Source organism: Berghia stephanieae, unplaced genomic scaffold, assembly GCF_034508935.2.
Source record: "Berghia stephanieae isolate SIO BIC M18660-M18661 unplaced genomic scaffold, UCSD_Bste_1.3 scaffold440, whole genome shotgun sequence".
Classification (NCBI taxonomy): domain Eukaryota; kingdom Metazoa; phylum Mollusca; class Gastropoda; order Nudibranchia; family Aeolidiidae; genus Berghia; species Berghia stephanieae.
Window position 1 is genome coordinate 11,614 of NW_027625734.1, and position 9,766 is coordinate 21,379.

At 38.7% G+C, this 9,766-nt stretch overlaps 1 pseudogene across 1 annotated transcript; it reads left to right on the plus strand.

The window, feature by feature from the left end:
* The first annotated feature begins 1,258 nt into the window (after positions 1-1,258).
* Positions 1,259-9,069, plus strand: LOC144961848 (S-methylmethionine--homocysteine S-methyltransferase BHMT2-like; annotated as a pseudogene). The gene is made up of 5 exons (XR_013643296.1): positions 1,259-1,362; positions 4,534-4,644; positions 5,708-5,883; positions 6,907-6,988; positions 8,671-9,069. The product of XR_013643296.1 is annotated as an S-methylmethionine--homocysteine S-methyltransferase BHMT2-like (transcript).
* The last annotated feature ends 697 nt before the right edge of the window (positions 9,070-9,766 follow it).

The following is a 9,766-nucleotide window of genomic DNA, read 5'->3' on the forward strand; positions in this document are numbered from 1 at the left end:
TTTGAGCAAGCCAACTAGCCCAAATTGCTCACATGTGGCATGCACTGCAATTGCGACTTAACGCCTGAAGTTATTTCTGTCATTATTCGAGATAGACTCTATGAGAGAAAAAAAATGTTAAAAATCGCAATGATGAATGATAGGAATTTGGAGAACTTACTTTTTTTTTTTTTTCAATTCCAAATTAATTTATGAAAATGTCAATCTTTAATCTTTGTCGCATCACTTAGTACATCGTAGGATGAATAATAGTAATAATATAAGTACTATATCAACGTTGGTTGAAAAATTTGCGTTGTCCTGCTGTTAAACCATTTAAATGAATCTCTTATTTCATGAAATTGGCCGGGATTTTCTTTTAAACGCTAAAAATTTGTGGCGGTGATTGCACGGTCTCCTAATTTGCAAATATGTAATGTTGCTGCTCGAAGCTCGAAGAAAAAAAGAATATGTGACATTGAATGTAAGCTTCAATTTAATATACGAAAACAGATCAAATGGACGTTTCGGGTTTCCTTTTATCAACAAAATAGGATGAATGAAACAACACAGACGAATGAGATAATGTGGTGTTGCACGTTAAAAGGCGCCGTGTTTCATCCTGTATATGTTCAGTATTGCTGCTGACTTTGGACTTGGTAAAGGGGGCTTTGAGTACATTAACTGCATATTGCGTTATATGAATTAAAACATTAAGTCCAAAAAGCAAGTTTGATGATAACAATGATGATAGATTAAACCCAATATCTCATTTTAAGTTTCTTTTTTATTGTATCCGACTTTTTAACACCAAAATAGACATAACAATATGTTGCTGAAAAAGCTTAATTTTAGGGTCAAAAACCGATCAAAAATGTAAACCTTCATTAGATAAAGGAAGACACCATCTGTTGTTTATTAATGTTTACTTATTTGTTTGATTAACGGGAAACCGGAATGTTTCAGTTTAAAATCATTATTCCAATGTTATTTATAGAATGAATAAGGATGACATAACTCGGGTCTTTGTTATTGTTTTTAAACCACCAGTTGGGCGGTTTGTTCTTAATACGTTCAGATTATAAACGATGAAGTTTAAATTTATTCCAATTATGTATTAACTCCATTTACCTGGTGGGCTTTAACTTGGGTATTTTACCTAAACGTATACTATCAATTACAACTATTAATTTCTTCTCCAAATTCGCTTTTATTTAAATTCCACCCATTAATTTGTTAATTGCCGCTCTTTAAAATTTTTTATCTACTCCTTTTTCAGTATTTTGGTCACAGAGAGAAATTGCGATCGATTGACAGAGAGAAGATTGCAAGAGCGTCAACCTAAAGGCCCTGAAGATGCGAGAGATGTGGCAGATAAGTACGGTAAACTAATGGCCGCGGTCTCAGTAACCCACCGTGTTTGAACCCCATGACCCGGACATTGCAGGGAAAGTCGTGAGATGTTTAAGGTGAGAAACAGTCGTTGTAGTTGGGCTGAAGCAATGAATATTGTGCTATGCGTTTAGGTAAAATACTCACTATTCCGCTAGCCTGCCATAATGGACCCACACAAAACTGTTCTGATTGATAGTGATAGATTTAAGTGAGAACTATGGGCTATGTGGTCTTGTGGTATGACAATCCCTTTTGGATCGGAAGGTCCTGGGTTCGAGCCTTGGAAAAGGCTCGTTACTCACATTCACTCACCGTACTCAGGTGTAAAATGAGTACCTGACCGTTAATAGTGTTGTCTTTGTCCGAAAAAATTGTAATATCGCCTAACAGGCGGCATGTCCCGTCCTACATGTTAAATGTTGCTGTTGACCGGGGACCCTTTGTAAAGCAATTTGAGCACATTTAGTGGATATTGCGCTATATAAAGCTCAATTTTTTAAATTGTTTGTTTAAAGTAAGAACTAATCATTAAATTGATGTCTTAAAAAATTTGCAAAGAGCTGAATGACGTCAATCTTGTTTCCTTCTATTATGTCATCTCCAAATCGTCCTGTCGCGCTCTTAAGCATTTCTCAGTTCTTGTCCATGGTTAGCCTTCTTTCTTAAACTCGTTCATTACTTCACTCCCTCATTTCTAGGTCGTCCACAGTTCGTTCTTCCATGGAGGTTCCATGATCGAGCCCGTCTGTTGACATTATAATTTGTTTTTGAATGTCTCAGGGTGTGATTGATCAGTGTTCTGTACAAAGGGTAGCGGGCGTTTGCTCCAGTCCCTTTTAAAACCAGAAAAAGAATAAACCAACATCCACGCGCCGTGGATATAAAGACGTCGAGAAATCCTTTTCAATATGAATTTGTGTTATATGATAATAGGTCTGAGATCGGAGATAACTTCTATTATGTGCCCATTCATAAACTGATGTATAATTGCTTCCTTTTATCTGTTCGTTTATTCACCTATCTTTCATTTATATTGTTTAGCAATGGCCATCATCTATATTACATTTCCATGTGCTCGAGGTCATTGGTCACATTGAAACATGTGCTCAAAGTGACCACATAGTGAAAAGTGTTCACAGTTTTTGAAATATCTAAAATCCGGATTGGTCATTTGGTTCAGCTTGGCACATGTGTATGATTACAACTTTCATAAACAAAGCAGCGTGTTTACATTTCTGAAGAAATATCCAATCGTTGGACAGCAACAAATCATGTGATTGATGACTTGGTTTGACGAAAACATGAATATAGATCGCTCCCATTATTGGTAAGGGTGTAGATTGATGAAATCTTGTAATAAATTAAAGGACATTAAATTAAATACAGGTAGGAATAGTAAGGGAAACAACCAAGTTAATACTTTTAAGATTTATTATATAAAATCAGGAGTTCGTTCCCTTTGAGTATTCCCTCAATCTGGCCTCGCACTTTTTGACATCCACTTCATTCCAGATTGAGACGAAGTCAGCAGTACCCACACGGCTTTTTCGATTTGCTCTGTTTTGTTGTTGTTGTTGTTGTTGTGTTGTTGTTGTTGTTGTTGTTGTTGTTGTTGTTGTTGTTTGTTGTTTATGTTCTTGATTTTGTTCTTGTTTATTTGTTTTCAAATTCAATTCCAAAATGTTTTACTAATTAATTCAAAGATTCGGTTTCCCCTTTATCAACAAAACAGGATGAATGAAACACTACCGATGAAAGAGATAATGTGGTAGTGGCGTTGTTACGATGAATCAACAAAACAGTGATGGGCAGGAAATAGTATGCTCTTTTGTAAGGAAGCCCGAATTAAAATAGACCAATAGATGTTTCTAAAAGGTGCGCAATTAATTAATTTTGTTGTTTGTTGATAAAGGGGAAAAACCGAAACGTCCATTTCATCTGTTTTCGTAATTAAATTAAAGCTTACATTCAATTTCACATTGTTATTTATCTCTTCTACAGAGTCTCTACCGAATATTTCTCTGTCGTTGATCTGATCTTTAGTAACGTTTTTATACTTTTAGTGATTTTTCATAGAAGGGTTTTGAGCCCGAAACGTTTGTGTTTGGTGTTCTGTTCTTTTTAGAAGCTGTCATATTTTTTAAAAACTTGAGCTTGTAAATATCGCAATATATCCGCTAAACGTGCTCAAAGCGCTTTACAAAGGGTCCCTGACCAACAGCAACACGTAACATGTAAAAGAGACATGACGCCTTCTCGTCGATATTACAATTTTTTTTCTCCCACAGATACAACGCTGTTAACATCCAAGCCAGGTACTCATTTAGTATGGTGAGAGAATGTGAGTAAAGCGCCCTTTTCCAAGGACTCAACAATATGCGCCGAGCGAGGTTCGAACCCAGGACCTTCCGATTCGAAAACGAGTGTCATACCACAAGACCAATTCGCATATTCATTTTTGTTTATTACTTCTAATAGCTTAATAAAAAAATTAATTGAGCTTTATATAGCGCAATATCCACTAAATGTACTCAAAGCGCTTTACAAGGGGTCCGTGGTCAACAGCAACATTTAACATGTAGGACGAGACATGACGCCTGTTAGGCGATATTACCATTTTTCGGACAAAGACAACGCTGTTAACGACCAAGTACTCATTTTACACCTGAGTACGGTGAGAGAATGTGAGTAAAGAGCCTTTTCCAAGGAGTCAACTATGGGCCGAGCGCGAGGCTCGAACCCAGGACCTTCCGATCCGAAAGCGAGTGTCATACCACTAGACCACATAGCCACACTGTTCTCCAACGACTCAACTATGCGCGAGCGAGGCTCGAATAGATAGTTCGAAGATGACGTCACCCATGTCTTTGTCATTGTTTTTTGCCCTCCGCAGTCATGAGTACTTCTCACTACACTGTATTAACCAGACTATAAACCTTCAAGGTTACACACAGTTTTGTGTGTTGGCCAGTTTTACTTCCGGATGGCAATGTTGTGAACTTCTTAGACAAGTGCATACTATCTATATCACTTTGACTAGTAACATATACACGTAAACGGGAACCATCACCGAGTTCCATTGACGACGATGTTTCAAAATTATCTTCTGAACTGATCCTAAAAATATTCCATTTGTTTTCCCATTATGCCGATGACCAGGAACAGTGGAGTGGGCGGTGGAGGGCGGGGCTGACTACATGATAGGAGAAACATTCAACGATTTCCAGGAAGCCAAACTGGCTTTGGAGGCCATCAAGAAATATGGAAATGGTATGGTTGTATCAGCATCATTGTCGTCGTTGTCCTCGTTGTCGTCATCATCATTTAAATGAGCTTTTATATAGCGCAATATCCACCACATGTGCTCAAAGCGTTTTACAAAGGATCTTTGAACGACAGTAACACGTAACAAGAACGAGACATCATAATCATCATCATCATCATCATCATCATCATCATCATCATCATCATCATCATCATCATCATCATAATCTTGATCATCATTATCATCCTCATCATAGTCGTCACCATCACCGTCGTTGTTATCATCATTATCCCTCGTCGTCATCAACAACATAATCATTATCATCATCATCATCATCATCGTCATCATCAACATCCTCATTATCATCATCGTCTTCGTATCCATTGCCATCATATTCTTCTTCATTATTACCATCGTCGCCATTATAGTCGTTGACATTGCTATCATAATCATCATCACTCATCATCATCATCATATCATCATCTCATCATCATCATCATCATCATCATCATCATCATCATCATCGCAGTCGTCGTCGTTGTCGTCAGTTTCTTAATGTTCATCATTGCCATCATCGTCATCATCATCATTTTCACCGTGATGATACCCGTAGCTCAGATGCATCGCATCTCATCTTATAGCTAATTCCATCAATGTTGAATTTTGTCAGTGAACAGATTTAAAACAATTATTGCGAAAACCTTGTTCCGTGTTGCGTCCTTGGGCAAGCCACTCTGTGCGGCTATGTGGTCTAGTGGTATGACATTCGCTTTCTGATCGGAAGGGTCCTGGGTTCGACGCTCGCTCGGCGCATAGTTGAGCCTCGGAGAAGGCTCTTACTCACATTCTCTCACCGTATTCAGGTGTAAAATGAGTACTGGCCGTTAACAGCGTTGTTTCTGTCCCAAAAATTTGTAATATCGCCTGACAGACGTCATGTCTCATCCTACATGTTATGTGTCGCTGTTGGCCAGGGACCCTTGTAAAGCGCTTTGAGCACGTTTAGTGATGTTGCGCTATATAAAAGCTCAAGCTTTTTTCTTTCAATGTTCAATCTATTGGAACCAGGTATGCCGGCTGTAATAACACTGTTCCCTACACGGAAGACCGTACAACAGACGACGTCCCTATAGAGGAGGCCCTGAAGAGATTGGAGGAACTGGGGCCGATGTTGTGGGCCTCAATTGTGGCAGGGCCCCCCTACCATGATGCCACTGTTGGTGAAAGCAAGGGCTGTTTGCAAGGTTTGTTTACAAATTTCCTTTGAGGATCGCGAAGTCGGGTTTTTTTTTTTGTTTTTTTTTTTTTTTTTTTTTTTTTTTTTTTTTTTTTGTTTTTTTTTTGTTTTTTTTTTTTTGTTTTTTTTTTTTTGGGGGGGGGGGGGGGGGTACTTGAAAGAGTTGATGTTGTTGGCTTCAATACGCTTCAACACGTCGTAACGTCACTTCCCTCGTAATGACTCATAGTAACTTAGTAACTGCTCTAAACTATCGGAACAATGGCGGACGCCCTTATGAAATACTTCTCAGACGAGCATAAAAGCGTATCCAGAGGAAAAAAAATACCCAATTATAAATCTGATCATGTTTGACTTTTACACATTTGATCACAAGACATATGAAAAGTTCTAGCCAGCATGGAGAGTAAAAAGTACCGATTTTCTTTGTTTAGAACCACGATGGCCGCCGTTGCTGGGCGATGTGACATCAGACTATTGAATCCAATTGTGGCGGGGTCTTGCTACCTTGATGCCAATGCTGGTGAGAGCAAGAGCTCTGTTCAAGGTGCGTATGCACATTGCTACATCAAAAACCGTGACCCGCTAGATTCGTGGAACAAAATTGACATCACTCAGCTCTTTTTTTTTTTTTTGATTTTAGATGATTAGTTCTCACCAAATTCCATCAAACAGACTTTAAACTTTCAGGGTTACACACAGTTTTGTATGTTGGTACATTATATCCGGATGGCGGATGTTGTGAGCATTTTATCTAAACGCAGTGCACAAATAACTTTTTTTTCTTAATCCTCTTCTGCCCTGAGGCACATAGGGCATCCACCAGACATATTCCATTTTTTTTTGCGATCGGCTGCTTTTGCGGTGGCTGTATTCCAGGACAGGCCTGCTTCCTTTAATTTCTTTCTCCATAGTCCTTCGCCAGGTTTCTTTGGGTCTTCCCCTCTTTCTCTTCCATCTGTTGTCCAGTACAACTGCTAGTGACAAATCATTTTAGTTCTAAGGTTGTGTTGCAATTTTACGTTTTTAGGGTCCCCTGGCTGCCATACCAAACCCGCTAAGAACGACAGAGGAACAGAAATCCTTTCAGTCCCTAAGGGATCCCATATCAGGTAAAACAATCGTGACGTCACTTCCTCGTAATGACGCATAGTAACTTCGTAACTGGTTCTAAACTATCGGAACAATGGCGGCGGACCCCTGATGAAATACTACTCCGACGAAAAATAAAAGCGTACCCAGAGGAGAAAAATATTATAAATCTGATCATGTTTTGACATTTATACAATCTGATCACAAGGCATGTTCCGTCCTACATGTTAAGTGTTGCTGTTGGCCAGGGACCCCTTGTAAAGCGCTTTGAGCACGTTAGTGGATTTTGCGCTATATAAAAAGCTCCAAAAAATGGGCCGCCATTCTTCAAAGGTCCTGTACCACCAGTCTGTTGTTGCATTTATTCAATTGTCATCCTAGTTCAGCTCTTTATTATGTCGTCCAGCCATGATCCTGGGGGAAAACAAACCTCTTGGCCTCTTGCCCTCTACTGTTCCTTCGATGATGGTTTTACTGATGGTGATATGCTGTTTAACCTCTCCTTACCAGTAATTTTCAGGATATTCCTCAAAACTTCACACCCAACTAACACAAAAATAGAATTTTTATCACTTAAACAATGGCAGTAATTTCTTGCGATACATAATTTCTGTAGCAAAAATATGCTCTACAACACATTGTTCATTTTATTTAAATTTTATGATGGGCAAGTTAAATTTGAAAAAGAAAAAATGTTGGTTGTATCGTAACGAATGTGACGATTTTCCTATAGTTGGTAAGGAAAGGTTAAAGTGTCCAAAGTGTTTCAATTTTTTGGTCTTTATTATTTTCACTAATTTCTGGGGGCAGCTGGAGAATATTGCAGAATGGCACATTGGTCTTTTGCTGTTTCCAGCTTGTTCTACCCACACGTAGAAAAATCCACATATCAAATGTAGATAGCTATTCGCCTTTTCACGTCTTAATTAACGTCAAAATCTATGAGCCGTTGGTCTTTGTTGACATTTACAAATTGTCCGAAGTAAGGATAGATTTTTAGTCGTCCAAAACGTTTTCTTGCTATTTCTATTCTGGTGTGGACAATAGATAATATTATACTATTTGATTGAAGACAACGGGTGTTACAAGTTATCAAAATGTGCGAAATCTAGATTGTTCATAGATTATATGTTTGTTCATTGTAACTTTAAATCAAAATTTCAACTGCAAGGAAGTTTCAGAATTTAGAGTTTGTTTTTGACAAGATTTTCATTAAGGTCTTTTTATTGATAAGATGAATGTTCTGGAGAAAAATTTTAAAAATATTATGTTTTTCAGAGTATAAACAGTATTAAGGTGGAAAGTCTGGTCGGCTGCATCTCCACTAACTACACTGGATATTTCTCCTTTGGCCCGAAATCTTTATATTTCCTATATATTCTTGATTGGGGTCTCAATGGATTCCTTCTATCTTTAGCCCTTCAGAGTCTGAGGCTAATAAAGGCGGGGTTTTATCCCGATTTCTATAACGCAAAACGGACAATAGCAGGTCTTATCTAAGTACTCTCTCCGCTAGATTGCTTTCTACCTTTTGATAGGATACCAGTCTATCGCAAAGTTTCGCATTTTTTTCTGACCCCCCCCCCCCCCCAACCTTTCCACCAAGCAGTGATGTTTAGCTGGGTCTGTTAATATCGGCAAAGTACTTTGCAAGTTATAAAAGATCACGTTTTATATTCTTAAATCCTTATATCATTTTCAGGCAAACCCTTGTACCCATCAAACATGACAACAGCCATTTGTCACCGAGAAGAAATCCAACAATTTACACAAGATGCCCTCAAGCTTGGAATTCAGTACCTGGGTCTCTGCTGCTGTAACTCTCCCAGTCTCTTCAGGGAAATGGCCTTGACTGTGGACGTGACCCCGTGCTTGGAAAGTTTAGTCCGGATCATTCCAAAAGTTATTTATTTGGGAAAACGACGAAACCTCACAGGGAAAAGATTCGTTCCTTCATGTGTGGTGATGCCAAACATATTTACAATTACTTCAAATACCGATCCAATGTCTTGATTTTTCTTTAATGAAAATAATATGACATGATATATAATGATAATAATACCTAGACAGGTTCGGAAAAAAAACGATATTTTTACATAAATCTGGGCGTCTTGTTTTGGAATTCTTTTCCTATGTCAAACAGGCAAGCGAGCAGTAATTCCTTTTTCACGATCCTAGCCGAAACCCAGTCCCAGGTTCACTTACTTACCAATGGTGTACACTTCCATGAGTCCAAGTTCACTCCTCACTACTTCCTACTTCCCATAACTTTGCGGTTTTCGGGGGTTTCGTAAAAAAAGAAAATGATGTCTAACACCAGCTGCTGCAAAAGCAAACAAAACGTTTGAAGAGTGGCGAGACTTGTTATGAAAATGGCTCATGGACCGGGATAACCTATTTTATATTCGCTTGATTGCGGCTATGTGGTCTAGTGGTTTGGCACTCGCTTTCTGATCGGAGGGTCCTGGGTTCGAGCCTCGTGCTCGACGCATAGTTGTGTCCTGGAGAAGGCTCTTTACTCACATTCTCTCACCGTACTCAGGTGTAAAATGAGTACCTGGCCTTTAACAGCGTTGTCTTTGTCCGAAAAATTGTAATATCGCCATCAGGCGTCATATCCCCTCCTACATATTAAATGTTGCTGTTGACTGGGACCCATTGTAAAGCGCTTTGAGCTCATTTAGTGGATATTGCTTTTTATAAAGATCAATTTTTAAAAAAAATTCCCTACAAGATAAGCTCCTGGCCAGGACCGGGGAACCAAAAAACCCAGAGTAATTTCGATCTAGAACAAGATG